Raw genomic sequence first — 24,601 nt, 5'->3', positions numbered from 1 at the left:
TTTTCGTGGTTTTCCCACTGATCATCTTCCTATTGGGGAACCGTCTTTCGCTGTCCTGACTATCCTATTTGTTGTCATTCGGCTTATGTGGTCATTCCATTCTATTCTTCTGTTTCTTACCCAGTTATTAATGTTATACACCTTGCATCTCCGTCGTATAGAGTCCTGTCCCATAGAGTCTTACCATCGATTTTTCGAAGGGTTTTCATCTCCGCTGTTTCGAGCAATCTTTTTGTCCTCTCTGTATCGGGTCGTGTTTCTGCCGCGTATGTCATTATTGGTCTTATGACTGTTTTGTAAATTGTGCCTTTCATTTCTTTTCCGATATTTTTATTTCTCTATATTGTGTCTTTCAGGCAACCTGCGGCTCTGTTTGCTCTATTCACTTGATCTTCCACTTCTGTTTCAAGCCTTCCGTAGCTAGATAGTGTGATGCTTAGGTATTTAAACTTCATCATTTGTTCTATTATCTGACCTTCCAGCTCCAATTTACATCTTATTGGATCTGCTTTCTTAAGGTCCACGAAACATAAATATGCCAGTTTGTTGTATTCCAAGAATTTCTCTTGAACTTGCCTCATTATAAATATAGCGTCAGTGCATGACCTTCCCGACCTAAAACCTTGTTGTTCTTCTGCTAATGTTATAATTTCATTCAATTTGTTTGTTATCACTTTGGTTGTTAATTTTAATGTTGTGTTCAATAAGTTAATTCCTCTGTAATTCTCCGGGTCCGATTTGTCTCCTTTTTTGAAGAGAGCTATTAGCCCGGCCGCACATCAAAGAAACATGAAACGTAAATTACGTTTCATGGAAATAAACCACTGCTAAACAAATATATATCCGGCCATTTATGAGACTCTCCGAAAATAAAAATGTGTCATGAGCATGAATCACACTCGTTTCATTAGTAGGCGGACTTTGAGATTTTTTTAGCAGTGTTTTCTTTTCATGAAACATGTTTTTCGTTTCATGTTTCATGTTTTTCGTTTCATGTTTCTTTGGTGTGCGGCTTGGCTTAGGATTCTTGATTTCCATTCTTGTGGTACTCTGTCTTGTTCTATTATTTTTTGTATTAGTTTTAATAGTTGTGTAGTTAGATCTTGTCCTCCGTGCTGTAGGAGCCCGTTCGATATTCTGTCCTCTCCTGCAGATTTTCAATTTTTTAATTTTCTTAATGCTTCCTTTACCTCTCCCTCCTCGATGTTTATTTCTTCGTTTTTTGTAACTTCAGGTGTTGGTGGTTCATTATCGTCGCCTTTAGCAAATAGAGATCGGAAGTAGTCTGCCCATGTTTCCTTCTGATGGTAATGGATTCTATTCTAATACTTACAGAGCAACATGGTTCCTTGCTCGACTGGAGAAACACTCGGTTCTTGCCAGTTCAAAAGACAAAGCTGGAGTACTTCGAACATGTAATGAGAGGTCCCAAATATAGGTTGCTACCAAATATTATGCAAGGGAAAGTAGCAGGCAAACTCAGTTCAGGACGAAGAAAGACTTTATGGTTGGAGACCTTGCGAGATTGGTGTGGTAATGACACAAGCATGCTATTTAGGGTGGCAGTAAATAAAATTAATGTAGCTATGATGGAAACCATCATTCTGAAAGGACATGGTTGTGATGGTAACCAACGCTGAAAGGACATGGTACAATAAGAAGAAGTACCAGATAAGACTTGGTCGTACAAAAAAATTATCCTAAAATCACCGGACTAAACTTTGAATAAACCTCCAATACGAATACTTCAATAAACATGTACGTTTTCCTGAACTTATCCGTTTTTTTCGCTGCGTTTTCCCTGCAATTAACTTCTCGATATAACGTGCAATTAAATTCTCTACCTAAATGTCAGTTAAGTCATCGAGCGTTGACATCATTCCTCTGACGGGGCAACGACTCGAAAAGTAACATTTAGAGGAGTAATTAGCGAGCATGAGGAAAACAATATCGGGATTGCTGTTGCTGTTTATCTACTCGTACACGGTACATAAAACGTATTATATTAAATAGCCCTAGGGAAATATGTTTTCCTTGATGACAGTCAATTGATTTTGTAAAGGGGTAATTAAAATTAAAAGTATGTATAGATTAAAGTCCTTTTATTTGATTTTATATACAGTGCTCTTCAGATAAAACTATCGACCTTAAATAACTGTTGAACCACTGATTTTTAGGAAATGCGCAAAAATACGTCAAATAATAATTGAAGGGGGAGACATTATGCCATATTTAAGCTTGCTGGGAAAGGCACCCACTCCACCCATGTACCATCCCTTATTATTTTTTAAATTACTACCACCTTTTTTTATTTGATAATATTTGGATTCTCCTCGATGTACTGTTTTAAAGAATTGAAGTTTTCAATCACAGGCCAAGAATTGACAGCCAAGGCAGAACAGCAGTAAAAACCACCTAATACACATGGCCTCTGATTGAAAACTTCAATTCTTTAAAAAACTGTGTTCGTCCTTTGTGTAGTTTAATGTCCATTTTCTGTGTTTTTAAGGATTATAACTATTCTGAAAACTAACAACCAATTTTAAAAAATTGGAACCAACAAACAAAATAAGACCTCTTTAACTGGCCTGAAGATTGGGCAGATACTGTAAGTCCCGAAACCGGTCGCCATTTTCTAAGATTTAAATAAAGAACATAATAGATTGTGAGTATTGACCTTTCTAATTACCAAATTGTACTTAGTATATAGTTTATTTTTTTAACACTTAAGAATTTCTTTAATACTTCCCAAGAAAAGAACCGTTATTTTTAAACCGCTTAATATGTACCGAATTTTTGATACCACTTACGTCGTTTTGTTTGCAAATATTCAGACTGATCCCTTCAAACACGCAGCAATAATCTCTTTAAAAGTTTTACCGAATTATCGCAAAAATCCCGTTTAGTTAATAGTATGGTATAGTTAGACCCAAACCCAGACATCCAAAGTGAAAGTTATCCTCCAACACCAAATTGTTCTATATGGTCCACATAATGTTCAGAAAGAAGTCACACCATTTTGGGCGTCGGGTTTGGGGGGGAGAGGAGGGAGAAATCTGCAAATTCGTAGTTTTTTACGTCTTTCGTCAATATTTCTAAAACTAAGCGGTTTAGCATGAACAACCCCCTACACAAAATTGTTCTACATTAAATTTGAAATAAAAAAAGGCCCTAAGCATAACCCTTCTAAAATGAACGGTTCCAAAGTTACGGAGGTAGTATAGTATAATTGGTCCAAAAAAAAGGCCTAACGCAGACATCCAAAGTAAAAGTTTTCCTTCAAGACCAAATTGTTCTATATGGTCCACATATTGTTCAGTAAAAAGTTACACCATTTTGAGCGTCCGGTTTGGGGGGAGATGGGGGAGAAGTCGGTAAATTAGTAGTTTTTTTAAGTTTTTCGTCAATATTTCTAAAACTATGCTTTAGCGTAAGAAATGTTCTATAGAAAAATGTTCTACATAAAATTTAAAACAAAAAAGGTTCTATACATAATTGTTATAAAATCAACGGTTCCAGAGTTACGGAGGGTGAAAAGTGGAGGTTTTCGATACTTTTTATATTTACCGATTTCTCCCCCCTCTCCCCCCCAAACCCGACGCTCAAAATGGTGTGACTTTTTTCTGAACATTATGTGGACCATATAGAACAATTTGGTGTTGGAAGATAACTTTCAATTTGGATGTCTGTGTTTTTGGTATAGTTATATCATAAATATTGCCCAAAAAATATAAAAAGTATAGAAAACCTCGACTTTCACCCTCCGTAACTCTGGAACCGTTGATTTTATAACAATTATGTATAGAACATTTTTTGTTTTAAATTTCATGTAGAACATTTTTGTATATAACATTGTTTAAACTAAAGCACAGTTTTAGAAATATTGACGAAAAACGTAAAAAAACTACTAATTTACCGGCTTCTCTCCCATCTCCCTCCCGAACCGGACGCTCAAAATGGTGTAATTTTTTACTGAACAATATGTGGACCATATAGAACATTTTGGTGTTGGAGGAAAACTTTTACTTTGGATGTTTGGGTTAGGCCTTTTTTTGGACCAGTTATACTGTACTACCTCCGTAACTTTGGAACCATTCATTTTAGAAAGATTATGCATAGGGTCTTTTTTATTTCAAATTTAATGTAGAACAATTTTGTATAGAAGGTTGTTCATGCTAAACCGCATAGTTTTAGAAATATTGGCGAAAAACTTAAAAAACTACGAATTTACCGATTTCTCCCCCCTCTCTCCCCCAAACCCGACGCTCAAAATGGTGTGACTTTTTTCTGGACATTGTGTGGACCATGTAGAACAATTTGGTGTTAAAGGATAACTTTCACTTTGGATGTCTGGGTTATGCCATCTTTTGGATCAAATATACTATACTATAAGTAGAGTTCCTATTAATTCGATCACCTAGAAAGCTCCTATTGGTGGACTGAGAAAGGAAGAAATAAGAACAAGCTACATTGAGCTAAGAAGAAAAGTCACGAGTAACAGAGGGAGGCACCGAATGCTGGAAGAGGAGGTAGAATTAAAAAAAACATGAAGAAAGAACTGGTGAGTTAAATAAATGGTGTTACGAATTTTAAAGGGGTAGGAGGATTTTTAAGATTGGGAACAGCTGGGAAAAACGCCTGACCAAAGCTCTATTTTTAAAGGGAAGAAAGAAGGTTTACACTACTTCAGGCGGAGACACCCGTAACTGGATTCAAAAAGGAAGAAGTGATGTAAGCTGGAAAAACGCTCAAAGCAGGAAAAGCGTTTAGACCTGATAGGATAGACGCTAGATAATAAAAATCTTTGAGGAGAAGGTACAAAGAGTAAAGTTTGTTTAGAAGTAAATGGTTGACTACAATTAGTGCGGTCGTAAATATTATTAAATTTATCTGACTTGGCCCATTGTTAAGACCGGTCCGGAGCGATAAGCGAACAAGGTAGACAGAGTTGGTCTTTTGACAATTAACACTGACTAGACACAAAATTTACCATAATTACTAGGACAAAAACAAAAAACGGATGTAAAATATATTGCTTTGCCTTATATACCCGAAATTAATGTTTTCAAAAGAGTTTTAAAATAAATTAAATATATTTTAATTGCTAAGATTATAGAACAACAAACATTCACACATATTTAAATTTTACCTGAAACCGGGCCTTTTATACTATTGAAGTACCAGTACAAGTATTGACCATTGAAGTCAACCATTTACTGCTAAACAAACTTTACAGGATATTGTGAACAACCTGCTAAGAAGGAAAGAGTTCCCAGGAGATCTGAAAACGGCAAATCTCGTACTTATCTCGAAACGGAGGAGTTAGAGGAGTCTGGGCTATGCAGACCTATATACCTGTTAAATACCTTAGCCAAGATTTTTGAGATTCTTGTAAAGGCAAGTCTGGAAAAGGATATAATAGAGAAAGGTGGCATATCCGACTGACTGTATAGGCTCAGGAAAGGAAAATCTAGATAAGATCGCACCCCATAAGCAGGATCAAGTGGGACTGATTATTGTCAAAATACTGGGACGATAACTCCATATCTGCAGAAGAGATACTGTTATAAAAAATAAAATCAAAATGTTTATCTAGAAGAAACCTACATTTTTGTATGGCATCTTTTTTTTGGCATCTCTTATCATTTTCGAGTTACATGGAGAAATAGGAAGATTTTTAAGAAAATTTAAAAATGCGCTCAATAATTTGAGCTTATTTTTTTCAAAAACCATTCATTTTAAACCCGCCAATTTTTTGAACATAAAAAGAACACTATAGTAAAATGTATTGTAGAAGGAAAACGATGCATTTAAATTCTTGTGGATGACGGGTTAAATATACTTCTAATTTTTTTCTTAAAATACGTTAGTCATCAAATTTTTTACGGTTTATCTCGCATAGTTTGAATGTAATCGACATTTAATATTGCTTATTTTAAAGCTCTTTTCAAGCACAACAAAAGTTATTGGTAGCATTATACATCTAAAATCGACCGTTTCTCTGTTATTTCAAGTTAAATAAACTGATTTGAGCATGTACAAAAATGTTTTATATGGTTTTTTAGTTAGTTGCATAGTTTTTAAGGTATTCGCAAAAAAAAACCGTTTGAAAGGGTGTTACGTTTCAATGAAAATGACCAATTTTCAACCAGGAATAACTCAAAAAGTATTGAGTTTTCGAAAAAAAAATATAGAACAGATATTGCTTAGTATTAGGTTCTCTAGCAACTTCCGGAGTTATTTAAGCAAAAAATTTTCCACCCCCGAGAAGAGGTGGGAACCGCCCCCAAGACAAAAGCACACATCGGCATAGGGTAGACTTTGTTTCTTGGGCTATTCCCTACTTACTGTGAAAATATCACGTAAATCGATATAGTAGGATGGAATTCGGAGCCACATACCCTCATTGACTGCCCTAATTTGGAATGTGCAGCTTACGATGCAATTGTTTCCTTTATTTAAATAGAATAGTTCATCCTGACCTCAATTCTGCATTTTTCCCTTGCAAGTAATCGTGATTATCGAAATAATAATCCATTTTTGTAATCTTCAAACGTTTATTCCACTTAAACAGTCTTCAAAAACTCCTTACTTCCCTCGTAGTTTTCTTGACATATTGCTGTATTGTTATCTTTCACCTGAAGGCCCTGCTCGAGCCGAAGGGGCGGCTGAGGAGGTCAGGCCCCCTATTCTGAAATGTATAAATTGACGGGAAATTACCAAATAACTCAACGTAGCATTATTTATGCATGAATCTCTCCCTCCTTACCAAAAGACTTTTATGTAAACATTTATAAATAGACTTTTTAATAAATTTAGCGAAATTCATAAGGTGACAGGAAACGAACAAAATTAGGTTCGAAAATGTTTTGGAGAAAATCTGAATATTAGAGGAGTGTTTGGATAAAATGTGTTATAAAATAAATAAAATCTATAAATATTTTTGGCTTTTTGGATTGAAGCAAAAACAATTTTTTAAGCAATGTTTTTAACTACAATATTGTTTATTTTTGTTTCAGATACATCTGCATTATTTTTAACGTTGATAACTGTTTCTGGGTAAGTAAATACATTTATAACTTCCCCTTTATCTCTTTATTTTTCAATAATCTTTTCTTTTGTTTTATCTTACCATTTTTTGCTTTATTGCTTTAATGCTATCAATAAATTGAAAATTATTGATGGCATTTTTTATGACGGTTCCCCAACGTAATGTCATAAAGTAGTGATGAAGAATTTTTTGACTGACAAGATTATTTACGAAGCTTGTTCAATTCAAAACCATCTTGGGCTTAGCAAAAAGTATTGGCAAATATACCTTCAAATAATTAATATTTACGGCACATATCCCATTGTTTTAGCAACCGATGTTGCTTAAATAATTCTTGTAGGCCTTGCTCGAAGAGTTCTTTTACGGCATCTTGTACTTATTCGTCCAACAGGAAAACGATTACCTTTAGCCCAAGTATGTGAAAATCATATGGAGAGAAATCGGCACTATATTGTGGATGCTCTAATAACCTCCATTTCTTCGTGTCGTGCAGAATAATGACACCAGGGGAGAGCTTTTCTGAACGTTTTCGTATTATTGCTTGATGGAGCTTGTTCAAAGTTTAATTATACAGAAAAATGTATAAACATTTTCAATTTCTTTGCAAGACGAAAATGCAGCAGCTTCATAATACTCTGGTTAAATCGGAGAGTGCAGGAAGAGTCTATACCGGTTTCGGAGGTCTTTTCGCCCTCATCAGTATTTAAAATTCTCTCATCTTAATTTCCTCGGCATCATGTTTGATTTATAAATTTTGAAAATCTCGGGAGGTTGTAACCAAAGAAAGTATTCCACCTGTTGTCAATCTGGTGGTATGGGAAAGATATTTATGGTCGTTTTCTGTGCTACTTCGATTGATAACTTACTTTGTTTCATTATACAGGTTTGCGTTGACCTTATCCGCAGAAACATGTCCGTAACATGACCTCAGAGCCGTGCGGTACATTTTTTCAATATGATGCAAGTCTTTGAAATGCCGCCCCTTAAATATAACTAACTTTTATTTTTATTAAATGCAACTGTACAAAATGACCACAATTTTATTTTAAAATCAAAACATAATTTAAATTAAATGAAATACATATTAACATTAAATAATATTTACAAAAATTACAATTTTACCCTTCTGACTTTAATTTTGGCAAATTCCTCAATCAGATTGGTGTAGTCTAAAGTAGCAGCCAGTGAGGACTCTATTGAAATGAGTGCTAATTTTTTTAGTTTTGTTTGTCTTATGGAGATTCGTAAACAGTTTTTAATAATTTTTAATTTTGAAAAACTTCTTTCCCCAGTCACTACCTTGACATGGAGTGTTAATAAAATCCTTTAGCGATACAACTATTTGGGTGTACAGAAATAGTTCAAAACTTCTAAAGGTTTCATGCACTATGTTATCATTTGGGATATATCACACAATTCTTCTAGAAGACCATTTGTCTAAATATCCGATTCTTTTTCTATTGAAAGTATTGCATGAAGATTCATACAATATTTTTTTAGTGTTTTATCATTTATTTCCCCCAATTTAAAAATATCAAAAATTTATTTGTTTGTGAATTTTTAGAAGGGAAAATCGAACAATCAAAGAATTAATGACAATGTCTAAAATATAGATAAAAAAAATTATTTTAAATTTATCTTCTTCGATTAAGAGCTCATCCATAGATTTTTCGTCATTAAATTGACGCTTTTTTCAAATTCGGAGCTTATATCAAGATTTTCTGCAATTTCATTAGCAGTAATTTTCGTTTGGTCATAGCCAGATTATCTGTAGCTTTTAATGTTTTTTTTATTGTTTCTGACAACCTTTTTGCACAATCTGACAAATTTATAGTTACATGTTGCAACATCTTCAAGACTAAGACCGAATTTATATGAAATAAAATATCATGCCAAAGAGCTATACCGCATATAAATTTATAATTTTTAATATTTTTTGCTAATCCTCGTGCTTTAACTTAGGTTCTGTATTTTTGTTGACGTCTTCTATTATTTCGAATAAGGCATCATATTATTTCACAAAATTTTAAAGGTTTCAATGCATCTATTCGACTTGATCATCTACTAGTATCGCTTAATGGTTTTAAAGTTAGGTGTGAAACATGTTTTTTCGGAGCTTCCCAACGCTTTGTAGAAAAAAAAAGTGTACAGCTCTTGTATAATACAAAAAAAGGTTATTGTTTCTGTAGAAGAAGACGATTTCACTTTTAAAACTAAGTTTACAGAGTGGCATAGTGGCATGCTTTAACTTAAGGTCAGACAAGCCATAATTTACGGCGCCGCAAGAGCAGTAAAATGAAGCGCGAAAATGGGTCCCACGGTGAGAGTAGTGGATGGCCAGACGAGCTGTAAAATATCGCGCAGCAACATAGCAAGATAGGATAGGACCCATTTTTCGCGCTCCATTACGGCGACGTAAATTATCGCTTGTCTGGCCTTAGCCTTAAACTCGAGTGACACACACCATCGGATATTTTTCAAAGGTTCTATTTTGCACACCCTTTCTTATTCCTATGATTATTTTGATGTATTTTCATTTTACTGATTATGCCGCCCCCTTGTGATGCCGCCTGATGCGACTGCCTCACCGCATCATAGCACCGCACGGCCCTGCATGACCTTATCCGCAGAAAGTTAAACTTAAAACATATATCTTTCAAATTAAAATGTAAATAAGTCGAAAAAACTTTTGTGGATATAAAAGGAACTAGTTCCCTAAAGATTGTTATCACGGTGAACGGCAGGTCGTGGATGCAATTATAGATCCCCTTGCCAACTAATCCATCACTCTGTTTTGCCTTATTTTTACATCTTAAAAGACATCAGAGGATAACAATTCGAATTTTAGTTCTTGCCTCTTATGATTAACTGAAAAAATTATATTTGAAAATTATCGAAAATACTTAATCTCTGCAGTAACGAGTTGAATTCGTATTTTGTATCTGTCTATATTCCCAGGATTCTACATTGTGTCTCAAATCCCAAATTATTTTTACTTTTTCTCTACTCCAAAACACATTCATCACGGTCAATTAAGCCTGCAGCTCAACATAAAATATACATTCCGAACATACTTTTCTAGAAATTATGAAAGTGTACAATCCCGCAAAACATTTACTGGCAGAAACGATAAATTCTCCAGGAGACGTCCAGTATTTAAAATTAAATAAAACAGGTGAGCAGTTTTGTAGATTTACGGCGACAGCCAAAAAATCCCGTCAACAATGTTGTTTGGAAGCGCTGCTGCACTTGAAGTGGTTTTGTTGGTTGTTGATTTAGTGGGTTTTAAAATCGACTTTTTGTTTGATTTCTGGAGGTCACGAGTTCTAGTTGTTTTCAAGGGTGTTTACTTTTCTTCTTCTAAATGAACAAACACTATACATCAAACTGTACAAATATATTGTAAGGTAAAATATAAGTGCGAAAAAGTGTAATTTAAAAAAATGATAAAGGAATCACATAGGGAAGCAGCATACTTATTAATAAATAAGATAGTTCGTTAGTAAATAGACACTATCTTTGACCTGAAAATCGTGAACGGATTCTATCCCCGCAAAAATATATACAGTATGTCCCTGTAAGTTTATCCATATGGAAAACTTTTTTATTATTAATTTTACGAAAAAAAGTTATTCTTTATAAAAAGCTCTGCATGGTCCAAAACCTAAGATTTAACCATCAAATATCAAATTTTTTGAATATTATACGAGGTATGTCAAAAAGTTTGAATTTCACTCAAGAGTAAAGTAGTTTTATTTTTCAAAATATTGAAAATTGCTATTATAAAAAGTTGTTTGGAATTAAAAACTGTATTATAGTATGCAATTACATCCTTCTAATTGAAAATTTGTTTTTTGAAAAATTATGGATAACTAAAATTATTTTCAGTTATTTTAATTCAGATAACTCTTTTAGTATTAATTTTACGAAAAAAGTGATTCTTAATAAAAAGTTCTGCATGGTCTAAAATCTAAAATACAACCATCTTATGTCAAATTTTATCAATTTTATACGAGGTATGTCAAAAAACATGAATTTCGCTCAAGAGTAAAATACGTTTATTTTTCACAATATCGAAAATTGTTATTATGAAAAATTATTTAGAATTAAAAACTATGTTCCAGTATGTAATTACATCCTTCTAATTGAAATACTCTGAACTATAAAGGTACTTTACTTTTGATCTAAATTTATCTTTTTTGACATACCTCGTATAAAATTGATAAAATTTGATATAAGATGGTTGTATTTTAAGTTTTAGACCATGCAGAACTTTTTATTAAGAATCATTTTTTTTTTTCGTAAAATTAATAATAAAAGAGTTATCAGAATTGAAATACAGTGGAACCTCGATAAGTCGGATTAATCGGGACCGTGGCCGATCCGGGTTATCGAAAATCCGGGTAAGCCGGAGAATATGGTAAAAATTAATAAAATACGATAGAGATAAACCCCATTATAAATGCCAAAACATGAGATCCATATGCACAGTACATCTAAATTACGTACAGTTGTATAGAGTATTGTTTATTTCTTGGTAAAAAATTCAGTCGAAGTGAAAATTTTTTTGTTTTGTCTGATGAAAATCTGTCCGGGTTAGCCGGACTTCCGGGTTATCGGGGGCCGACTTATCGGGGTTCCACTGTAACTGAAAAAATAATGATAGTTATCAATAATTTTTGAAAAAAAAATTTTTTTTTAATTAGAAGGATGTAATTGCATATTAAAATATAGTTTTAATTCCAAACAACTTTTCATAATAGCAATTTCCAATATTACGAAAAATAAAGCTGCTTTACTCTTGAGTGAAATTCAAACTTTTTGACTCGTATAATATTCAAAAAATTTGATATTTGATGGTTAAATCTTAGTTTTTGGACCATGCCGAGCTTTTTATAAAGAATAACTTTTTTTCGTAAAATTAATAATAAAAAAAGTTTTCAATATGGATATAACTTACAGGGACATACTGTATACATATACTTGGCACCAGGACACAAGACACTTCTTCTTCTTCTTCTTCTTCTTCTTCTTCTTCTTCTTCTTCTTCTTCTTCTTCTTCTTCTTCTTCTTGTATTTCTTTCTCCTATCGGAGGTTGGCTATCAGCACAGTTATACCATTCTCTTAGGTTTCTCAGCAAAGAAATTCTTCGTCGTCGTGTGGATATGTTACCCTTAATCATTTACCTTGAATTATGAGCCTTAATATCTCATATTTCGCACCTCTGGTAATGTGGCTTAAATATTCCAACTTTCTTGTTTTGATGTTCTTTAGGACCTCACAATCCTTTTGTAGACTTCTTAACACTTCTGAATTTGTAACTCGTTGGATTCAATGTATTTTCAAAATCCTTCTATAGCACCACATCTGAAAGGCTTCCAGCTTCTTTATATTACCTACTGTTAGTGTCCAGCTTTGCATTTCATACAACAAAGTCGAGAACACGTAACATCTTAAGGCTCGTATCCTCAACTCCAGAGGAAGGTCTTGATTAACAATTTTTTTTTTCATTTTTATAAATGCTTGGCTTGCAATTTCAATGCTTGTCCTGATTTCTCTACCTTGGTCGTTAATTTCATTTACCCAGGTTCCCAGATATTTGTAGTTGGTACTCACACTTTCTACTTGTTTTCCCTCGATATCTTGCATTTCTACTGTATGTTGCTTAGAAATAATCATAAACTTGGTTTTCTTAACGTTCATTTGTAGTCCATATTTTATACTGACTTGATGTAATCTATTTACTAATCCTTGCAGTGCTTCTAGACTGTCTGAAAAAATAGTTGTATCGTCTACGAATCTTATGTTGTTCAAGATTTTTTCCTTATTTGATATACCCTGTTCTTCCTCTGATATTACTTCCTTAAAAATAGCTTCGCTGTATAGATTGAATAACAACGAGGACAACACGCAACCCTGTCTAACACCTCTTTCGATTTCTATGCAGGAAAATTAATAGATGATAAAATCATGACTTATAATATCATGACTGTTATTGGAGGTACATACTTCCCTGAGGCTTATCTTTCTCTCTCAATGTTGTATGGTTTGCGCAACATAGATGCTGAGACAGGCAGTACTGGAAGTAGGAGAAAGAAATCTGTTGAGAAAAATATTTGGGGGAAAAGTAAAAGGAGAATGGAAAAGAAAACCAAATCAAAAGTTAAGATGAGAATTGTACGACGAACCCAGTGTAACGGCTGCAAAAAGAACGCAAATAATAAGGTGGATAGGATATATTATACAAAACATAACACAATAAATAATACTGCAAGTCATAGTAGAGTAGAAATTGGGGAAAAAGAAGGGAAAGAATGAGAAAGAGATGAAAAACATCAATCAACCATGAACAACTTCTGTCAAAATTAATGACAGACGTTAGTAATACTGGTTTACTTAATGTGATAAGTATAATAATGAAAATAATTTAGTTAAGTATTTTTGTGAACATTTAAAAAAAATGCGTATTTACGATTTGAGCTGGGCGTAAGGAAATGGGTGAGTTACAAAGTTTTACAAAAAAAAAAGAATATTTCGCGAAATGAACGTCAGATCGAAAAACTAAAAAATACCTGTTCAATATTTTTTAAAAATCTATCGAATGATACCAAACACGACCCCCACGGAGAGGGGTGGGGGTAAATTTAAAATTTTAAAGAAGAACCCCGCGATATTTCGCGAAATGAACATCATATCGAAAAACTGCAAAATACACGTATTCAATATTTTTGAAAAATCTATCGAATGGCATCAAATTCGACCCCCCACGGAGGTGGGGTGGGGGGTTACTTTAAAATCTTAAATAGGAGCCCCAATTTCTATTGCAGATTTGAATTCTTTACGTAAACATAAGCAACTTTTATTCGAGACATTTTTTCGAATTATGGATAGATGGCGCTATAATCGGAAAAAACGATTGTTGGAAATGCAAAATTAAATTAAAAAAATGGAAAGTCCCCCACTTTATGGAAAAGTTAACTTAACTTTTTTTGGTTTTAGGAATTTAGGACCTACTCTTCACAACCCAATAGGTCCCCATAACGCTCCAGTAACTGCTTTAGCATACTTTCCTCCTCTACTATTATGTTTATACACGTCACACTGATCAGTTCATATTGTTTTTAATTTTTCACTACTATTTTAAGTATAGTGACTTTAAAATGGCTTTTATTGATAACAATTCGTCCAAATATAATCATTGTGCGGCAATACAAATTTCAACCTTCAAATTCAAACCTGTATGGGGAAACTTTAAACAAGGTTTATCAAGTATTATGACCAAAACGTCCAGAAAAGCTTGTCATTCTTCTGCACGAAAATGCTCGGCCTTATGTCGCTGAAGAAGTGAAAAAATCTACAACTAAATAAATAGAGGATAAAGTATCCACGCTGTAGTTCCGATTTATCGCTGTACAATTTTCACCCACATTTTGCCCACTGAAAATGGCGTTAGAAGGTAATCTCTTTTGCGTAGGCACTTTTCAGTGCGTCACAGTTTTTCGATTTCTTTCTAAGGCATTAAGTTGAAAGTGACAAAAAAATCGTCCTTCCGTGATTACAGTCATTTCTAACATTTATTCTAGCTGTTGATAGATGGCGCTATAATCGAATAAAAAATGATTTACGAATTATGTATTACGACTATAATCTGTACAATTTATAATACTATACAAATCAAAGAAAATACCATTTTATAAATGCAATAAACAAAATTGATTTGTTTTTATACCAAATTACAAATTAAAGGGTTATACTGCAATAGCCTTTTCATATTTGGCTGATTAAGATTCTGACAACTGTCACTGTCAGATTTAACCAAAATGTCATGGTATAAATGTGTAATATCACGGACTTACCTTTTTTTTCTCTCACTTGTGACGCACTGAAAAATTCCTGTGAAAAGGGCCATCATCGTTTTCAGATGAACGAAGGAATAGGGCTTTTCATCGATTGTCATTTGTTTCGAGCTTCTGTCATGCGTCACATAATATTAATATATCTACGTCATACGTCTTTGGTTTGTATCATTGATATATACCAATAACGTATAACGTAGAATATTAATATTATGTGACACATGGCAGAAGCTCGAAACAAATGGCTGTGAATGAAAAGCCCTATACAAAATGCCGTTAAATAAGTCTTCGACCTACAGCCACAAAAATTCTTTAAACAGGGTATGCATCGGTATTTACCGGTAATTTTTTGGATCAAAGTTACGTTTCAGTTGAACAAGCCTAGTAATATTTTAATTAAAATATCTATCCATGGGCTGCCAATGAATTATATCGATTCGTTTTGGCCACATTTCATATAAATCAGAATAATCTCGACATTGATTATGGCCAAAAATTAATTTGATGGTTGATACATATTTCGGATGTACCCATACAAATACAGGTATCTGGTTTCCCGTTTTTTATTATCGCCACTTTTTAAACCTGACTTTTATTTGATATCGAAGCTTTTACCGCAGTGTATGTATACAAAATTCTTTCTACGTGTTTGTGTTATAGTATAACTGACTGGTTTTGATTCTGTAAACAATAATTCATTTATAACGGTTTTTACACATTTGAAAAAACATTAAAAAATGAAGAATCAATATTGGAAATTACCTCACCAGTTTTGATTATAAATGTATTGACAACGCCGTTCAAGAGAAATAAAATTAACAACCAAACCTAAATTTATGCCTAAATATCTAAGGATCACTTACTATACATATTTTATACATTTGACCAACATAGGTAAATACAAGGTGATTCATTATCCAATCTATGAGGTGTAGATTCTAGACTTCAAAATATTAAGATTTAACTCAAATCACTTAAATAAAAGGTGGTTCCTCACTGAGTTACAAAGTGTTTTATTTAAAAATTTAATAACCATTTTTACCCAGTAGGTACTTTAAAACTATTTGACATATCCTTGTCATACTTGGCAGAAAGTGTAGGTACTGTACACCCTACTAAATTATGATAAATAAACGTTTCTCGGTACTATCAGAGGCGTACGACAGGGGACAGTGGATGGTTTACCCTTCCCAAATTCTACACCACTATCGGAATTGCTATTCTAGCACAATATTTCGATTCTCCAATATTTTCTATGTAAATAATAAACTCTTCAATAAAAATGTATACCATTTTTATTCAGTTGCAATGCGAAGACAAAACAATCTTATTTTTCACTTAGAATAGGGAGCGCAGTCCAGCACTCTGAATCGACGATTTTCGACTCTTATTGGAGTCATCATCGGAGAGGCCTAGGCCTGTATAATAAACTCTTCATTCGTAACGATAAAGTCTTTAGTTTTCGAGATATTTGAAGTTGAAAATAAAACGACACAGCTATTTTGATTAATGCATTGCGCGCCTTCATTTTTAACCTCAAATATCTCGAAAACTAATGATTTTATCGGTACGAATAAAGAGTATATTATTTACATAGAAAGTATTGGAGATTAAACAATTACGCTAAAATAGTAATTCCCCCAGTGGCATAGAATATGGGAAGGGTTAATCATTGACTTACCCTGTCATACGCCTCTGGTAGTAGCCAGAAACTTATTTTTAACATAATTTAGTAGGGTGTACTGTACAGCACCTACACTTTCTGACAAGTATGATAAGGATATGTTAAATACTTTTAAAGTACTGGATACCAAAGTACTAAATAAAATGTGGCTTCTTACTGAGTTAATATTCCAGTATCAAAATTGCTTGAAAGTCAAAGACATAAAAGTTATGCGATAAAATAACGGTTGCCCTACCCAAAACGGACCCCTATGACTAGTACTAGAAATTCACAAGTGATAGAATCGATTAATCTCTGGAAGATAAATAGGCGTGTAATTTAGAAGCGTTCTGGAGGTATTTAAAAAAACTAATTACAAGACGCCATCTTCAAGGAGCTCTAGCTCCCTTGGGAAGCATTTTCAGACTAGATGAATTGGGTTAAATTGTCTTAAAATTATCTGAGGAATCTCCAGTCTTCGTTTGTCAGGAGAGTTTCTGAACAGGAATTGCTTAAAAGTGAAACATACAGATACATTTAAAGAACCCTATGACATACTCAACAGAAGGCTAATTAATGATGATTTGTAATTAAATAACTATGATCCTATATAAAGATTCCAACAGACTTTGCAGGTAAACACGAAACTGATGAATTTCCATTCATATTTCCATGTTATCCACTTCGTTAGCGTGTGTAACAAGTATATACGTATAATACACCACACCTCATCAATTTTTCAATCCTGCATTTCAAAAAGATTATTGTATTAGGCCCTTTCAACCCGAATACACGACCAGTGCGCTAACTTTAGTGAAAACACTTCATTAATATACAATCTATATTTTATAAATCCAATTTCCTTCAAAGGCTTAAATCCACACCGGGCAAAAGTAGTCATACACGGTGGAAATGTCGTCTAAAAATACCAGTAGTACACCACCAAACAGTACATGACGGAAAACTCATTGGTCAGTAGAGATGTCGAGACAGAGTGAAGATAACAGTTACCGTAATCACGTTAGAACAAGTCATGGTGAAGTTGGAATATTAAGAAGAATTTCTTTATAAACTCCTCCAAATAATTCAATTTTGATTACATCTCACAAGGAGATGCGCTCTTATCGGTACTATTTATTCTATCATTAGACAAGATAATAAAAAAGTAGTCAAACGCAGGAACTATAAATAAAATGCAGTACAAATAATTGGATATGCGGACGATATAACCATAGTAGCAACATATTTTTATTTAGCGTATGGCTTAAGTATATCACAGAATATATTTAGATTTATGCATTATACAATGCATCACAAACAGATGTCCAATTTTTTTATATATTCGATTGACCCTTCGGTTGCCATTACAAAGTCTATAGGGTCGCCTGTGTATGCTCTGAGTGGGCAGTCCTGAACAATGTGACTGATCGTCTGTCTTGCAGCGCCGCAGTCACAAGAAGGCGAGGGGAGTTTACCCCATCTGTGGAGGGAGTCGGCGCATCTTCCACAGTTTGTTCGAATTCGATTAAGGGCTGCCCAAATCTTACGGGGACGTTCAAATTCGCCAGGTTTCCCTATGATGTCCGGTAGACTATGGTAATGCGGATCTGTCCTACTTTCCCAATCTTCTCTTCATCGGGTATTTAAGTCAAAGTTGGATTGCTGCAGCGCTTGAGCAGATTGTAGAGGGGGTAACCTGGATCGGAGACGGTTTCCAAGAATATCGGGGATGTCGTTGTGGACTAGAAGCTGGCGACTGTCCATTATTTTGTTATATTCTTTAACCAATGCATGTTCGCGGCGTAGGTTGGGTGGTGCTATATTACTAAGGGTAGGTAGCCACATTGTAGGGGTGGGCTTAATTGTGCCTGTTATCATACGCATAGTACGGTTTAGTTGGGTGTCGACCAGGTGGGTATGCCTGCTATTTAGCCACACTGGAGCACAGTATTCTGCCACCGGATATATCAGGCCAAGAGCAGAGGATCTTAATGTTGATGCTGTGGACCCCCATGTAGTGCCGCAGAGTTTCTGTATTATATTGCTGCGTGTTTTCAATTTTGCTGCTGTTTTCGTCAGGTGTACTCTGAATGTGAGCGTTCTGTCTAGAGTAACCCCAAGGTATTTCGGGTATTTATTGTGTTTAAATAGCTTGTTATTAAAATACACTCGCAATTCTCTGTTTGCCAACTTGTTGTTTAGATGAAAAGCTGATACTTCAGTTTTTGTAGTACTTGGCTGTAGTCTCCATTTCTTAAGGTATTCGCTGAGGATGGATAAGTCATTCGTGAGAGTGATTTCTGTAGTTTCTAAAGATTGGTGGCTTGTTGCAAGGGTCCAGTCGTCAGCATATCCAAACTTCCGAGATTCGGTTTCAGGCATGTCAGCAATATAGAGGCTGAAAAGTAAAGGGGCAAGGACAGAACCCTGTGGAAGACCATTGTTAAGTTTCATCTGTCTACTCGTCTCCTTTCCCATTATAACCTGGAAGGCTCTGTTGGTCAGCATGTTGTCAATGAGGTTAATTATCTTTCTGCAGGGGATAATGCGGGCCAGTTTATATATTAATCCCTGTCTCCAAACAGTATCATATGCTGCTGTTAGATCTATAAATACTGTTGCTGTCTTTTGTTTCTTTTGAAAACTAGCTTCTATAAAAGTTGTTAATGACAGCACTTATCCGTACAGCTTCGATGAGAGCGGAAGCCAGCTTGTTCAATGGGGACATTTTCTAGTATCCTGTGACTAATTCTGTTGAGGAGAAGCTTTTCTAATAGTTTATATACCATGCTGAGTAGAGCTATGGGGCGGTAGTTTTCTGGCTTATCGTTTGATTTGCCCGGTTTCGGAATTGCAATTATCTTTGTTCGCTTAAGTGAGAAAGGAATGTTACCTGACTGAAGTATATCATTAAAGAACATTGCAAGCCACTGTTTCGTGTATGCACCACTGTGTATCAAGAACTCTGGATGGATACCATCAAAGCCAGGTGCTTTACCTGATATCATTTCTTTCAGCGCATGTGTGATTTCAGAAATAAGTATTCTTGCTGAATATTCGGAGTTCGTTCTGTTCATTTGTTTTAATGCCCTTAAGTCTCTTTTCACGTTGGTAGTATGTGTTCGATCTCGTGGAGCTCTGGATAGAGATACTATATGGGAGGCAACCTTGTTAGGAGACATTTTAGACTCTCTGGATTCCAGCTGGTTAGCTCCTCCAATTTTCCGCAACAAGGACCATGCCTGTCGGCTTGATTTTTTGAAGTCAAGGTTTTCGACAGTCTTTATCCACTTTTGGCGTCTAGCTGTATCGATGTTGTGTAAAAGCTCATCGGCTATTTCTCGGTCACCACTTTCGAGAAACTTCGTGTATAAGTCTTCACATGTTTCAGTCCATCCAGGCACATATTCTTTGCGATACCCGCTAGGGATGGTTTTCTTGGCAGTGCTTATTACTGCGCCTACAAACCTCTCATAATGTTTGCTGGTTGGAGGGACCCAGCTCAAGGTCCGGTCTAGTTGTTCAGAGAACTTCTTCCAGTTTGCTTTTCTAAGATTCCACCTGGGTCGAGGATATGATCTAATTATTGGAATTGATATTCCGATGGTGATAAGCACCGGACGATGTTGAGTATGTGGGAAGTCTGCAAGGACACTTCTCGCAGTTGTTAGTGGTCTGTCATCGGTATCTTTTGAGACAAAACATAGGTCTGGGTTATATTCTTTTCTCCATGCAGCTGATTTAAATGTTCCTCTGTCTTTGGCATCAAAAACTAGATATGTGTTTTGCTCTTCGGACCATTCTACTAGTGCCTCCCCATTTTCATCATTCGTGGTGTACTTCCACATTTCGTGGTGGCTGTTGAAGTCGCCGATGTATATAGTAGGATGTGGATGAGTCTTTAGCACTTCTGGGTTCCATGTAGTGGCTGGAGGTTTGTATATGTTAACTACGGTAATATCTCCGATCTTGGTGACTACTTCATGTATATTATTTTCATTGGAAGCAGAAAGTAGGAAACCATTTTCTATATTGCAGCGAATGTAGGTTGCGACGCCGTAATGTTTATCATAGGTGGCTCCCAGTAAATCGTAGCCAGGTAGCAACAGATAAAAGGGCATTAAAGAAAACCTTCCAAGAAATAGAAGACGAATCCAAACTGAGAGAACTGGAAATAAATGAAAATAAAACAAAATACATGAATGTAATCAAGAAAAAGAAGACACAACTGACAGAAATGACAATAGACGCACACAGCTTCGAAGAGGTTGAAACGTTCAAATATTTGGGAGTATTAGTCAACAGAAGAAATAAAAATGTAGATATGAAAAGAAGAATTCAAGCGGGAAACAAAGCATTCTAAAAAATTTCAGAGATAAGCAGATAAGCCGAAACACAAAAATGAAAATCTACAAAACGATCATAAGACCAATAGTGCTATATGCTTTGGAGACATTCACATTAACAGCAAGAGAAGAAGAGCAGCTGAAAGTTTTTGAGAGAAAAATTCTGGGGCCAAAGAGAGAAAACGAAGAGGATGCAAGACAATGGATGAAACACGAAATACAAGAATGGATGGGTCAAGAGAACATAGTTAGAGCAATAAAAGCACAGAGAATTAGATGGTATGGACACATAATGAGAGGAGAGAAGAACAATCACTTAAGAGTTATAACCGAATGGATACCACCAGGTACAAGAACCAGAGGCAGGCCTAAACTCAGATGGAGACAACAAGTGGAAGAAGACTTAAGAAGTATGGAAATTAGAAATATAGGAAGGAAAATCAAAGAGCAAGAAGAATGGAGAAAGGTAGTGGAAACAGCGAAGTCACACCAGCAACTGTAAAACCTAACTCAGAATGGGATGATCCCCCACAAAAAGGATCTTCAAGTGAAAACTGGTTCAGCTTGGCGAACCATGGCCCATGACAAAGGCTGTCGTCGGTCGTACACCCACCTAAACTTTACGCTGACAGGATTTCTCTCACCGGCCATGGTTTGCTCTGGGAGCTGCCCTTTGTGCCCCTTTTTTCTAATATACTTCGAATAACTTTTACCAATTCAATAACATTTACACGCTAAAAATTTGAAGTTTAAATTTTTACATTTTTGTTTTCCTTCTTTTTTCTCTATGAAAACTCCATGTTATCTCATTTAGATTTTTTCCAATGTTTTGCATTATTTCACCATTTGGTTCTTATATTTTGTTTTTTGTTCATGATTTCCCATTAGTGCTCTACTACAAGGTGCCTTGTCTTTTGTTAGTTTATATCAATTTCATTCTAGGTATTTCCTATTTTTTATTTCTCTGTGTTCTCATTTTTCATCATTTTTCTATTTTATGATTCTTTCATTATATTACGACAAAAATTCTGAAAAGCTGAAAGAAATAATAGTTTAACGACATTTTGAATAAACAGTTAAACAGAATTGTACGTAGAACATATTTATCAGAGTGTAGAAAAATTGGTAGAAAGGCCATCACTAATCGAGATTAAAAAGCAATCGACGAGCTAAAAAACATGGGAGTAATAACATAGCATGAAGGAGAGCAGTTACATAAACAGGTAACTAAATTCTTAATGGAAAAAATATGGAAATCAGAAATACTGTCGAAAGAATGGAAAGAAGGTATAGTTATTTCCATTCATACAAAATGGTGACATATAAGTATGTAAATGTTTTTCTTCTTATTCAGCCTGTTTGCATCCAAACCTGGACAAAAGCACACCGATGAGTTCTCCACTGTTCCTCTTTCGTGCTATTTGGGACCAGTTTCCCCCCACTTTTGCTTTGATGTCGTCTAGCCACCATTTTTGTGGTCTTCTTCTACTATGACTGTGTTCGCGTGGTTTCCAATGTACCAATGCACCAATGTACCAATGTGTTTCCAATGTTCGCGTGGTACAATGTTTCTCGCCTATATTTCGTTTCCTTGTCGTGTCCCGTTTCCTACCCATCTCCATTTAATTTGCGCAATTCTTCCAATTACAGCTTCCTCTCCGTCTGTAATGGGCAAAATGTTATTCATCGAACATAAACAATAATATTCTAACAGCGCAACAGGTGGGAATGAGAAAACGGAATAGACTAAAGCTGAGGTAGATAGGCGGAGTAAATATAGAATGCTGAAAAGATCGGTGTTACCAACTGGAAAATACAAGTGTGACGATAATATAATTTTATCGTCTAGAGTACGCCAATGATTTAAGCAAAAATTGTTTTTATACCATCTCGGACGATATAAAAGACGGAACGAAAAGCCTAGTTGGATTATTATTCTTGGAGCGTTGATCTAAGAATAATAAACAACAACAAAGTATAAGAGGTGAGTTATCCCGACCATTTTTCCCTGTCGTTTTGGTGCGTTGATAGAATCCGACGGTTTTTCCTTTTACCTATCCTATACGAGCGGTGATCGTATTTCCTTACATGTCTTTCCCCCTGGCGGCTTGAGCGAGAAATCCTCTCCTTATATATTTCAGCCCATTTCATATTAATAAAGGTAATTCCTAATCCCCGCAATCGTCGGTAGTATTCATTCATGTACCAAATATCGTCACATCGACCCGAACCGAAAATTCGATACGTAGGTTATAAATGTATTTTATTAACGAAATTAACGAGTAATTAAGGCTAATTATTTAATCTTTTGTATGTTTTGATTCTAAATAAAAATGTCTTAAAAAGCGAACCTTTGTCTTTGACTGTATTTTGTTATCTGGAGCATCAATTACGACAACGACAACGTTACACAAGCAAGGGGACAGAGCAGAATGGCGCACTAAACTTTAGCACTGTAGTGTAGCGAAACTGTAGCATCGTGGTGAAGGTCTCTTAAACACAAACACTGAGAAAAACATATGGGTACACAGTTGCTAAGATACCTGAAAAATATTAAATGAGAACAAATGAAGAAATAAGAATCATCTACAACCAGTGGCGGCTCGTGATTTTTACAATAGGGGAGGCTATACCTAACTGTAAAATATCTAGACAAATTTGCACTAGCAAAAAAATGCGCCAAAAAATGTATTTTAAGGCCCCATCTTTTGACCATTTTTTATTTACATTTCATAATATCATCCTGATTCATAATTTCATGATATCATATCATTTTAAAAATAGTTAGTCTAATAGTAAAAGTTTAATACCAAAGTTTGTGTAGTTTATTTGTTAACAATTCCATCTATTTGTAAATAGATACCTATGCATATCAAAATAAATACATATTTGAAGTTTTGCAGTCCATACATAATGAAGCTTCAAATTTTTGTAAGATACTCAACTGAATGTTTTTAATTCTAAACGCGGCCTACTGCGAATTCAAAAACACGATAAATTACCGATATTTTGCTTTGAGTTAGAGATATCGGAAAAAGTTATTTGAGCAAGTTGTTCCAAATATTATTATAACCCCACATACCAAATTTCATAACAAAATTCGCACTTTTAGATTTTTCATTATTTTTAGTCAGGACCCTAAAATTTGTTGTCCCGAGACGCACCCAACCACCCAACAGAGCTGAGAAAGTACTCTGCCTCCCTTGGTATATCTCCGGGCAGCGTGTGATGCCGCCGTAGATGCCACTGTTAGGAGACCGGGTCTCCTTAAACGCCTGCTGCGCTGCACGGAGCATTAGCAACGGAGAATGCTGGGCTTCTCGGCTCCGTTCATGCATCTCGGGATAACCCAGGGTCCTGCCTACAATAATATGTAATAAAACTGAGACGCGATCATGCGTTCTAATGCTAATGCTCCGTACGTATGGATAATCAGTGACAATATGGAATTTACACGTTGTATAATAGTGAGAGTAATTGTTGTTTTCGCGATTCATGATAAACAAAACAGTATAGAGTGTGTAAAAAATTTATGGGGAGGCTGAGCCTCCCTTGCCTCCTCTGACGAGCCGCCACTGTCTACAACCGTCCGAACCTAATCACCTAGATACAACCTAGATACTTTTGTGGGCAGTATACCTATCTACAAAAAGCCCTTTAAGAACGGCTTATCAAACGGTTATG

General features: G+C 35.1%; 1 protein-coding gene across 1 annotated transcript in view; it reads left to right on the top strand.

Annotated features, from left to right (window-relative positions):
• The window catches only part of LOC126885627 (protein turtle), a 672,203-nt gene that overhangs the window by 334,206 nt on the left and 313,396 nt on the right, over window positions 1-24,601 (top strand). The window contains exon 3 of the mRNA XM_050652257.1: window positions 7,020-7,059. The gene's annotated coding sequence lies outside the window, so the exon portion shown is untranslated. The remainder of the gene's footprint in view (window positions 1-7,019; window positions 7,060-24,601) is intronic.

The sequence above is a fragment of the Diabrotica virgifera genome, chromosome 1 (genome assembly GCF_917563875.1).
Source record: "Diabrotica virgifera virgifera chromosome 1, PGI_DIABVI_V3a".
NCBI classification, from domain to species: domain Eukaryota; kingdom Metazoa; phylum Arthropoda; class Insecta; order Coleoptera; family Chrysomelidae; genus Diabrotica; species Diabrotica virgifera.
The sequence above is the reverse complement of the archived record's forward strand: the minus strand, read 5'-3'. Positions and strand labels throughout refer to the sequence as shown.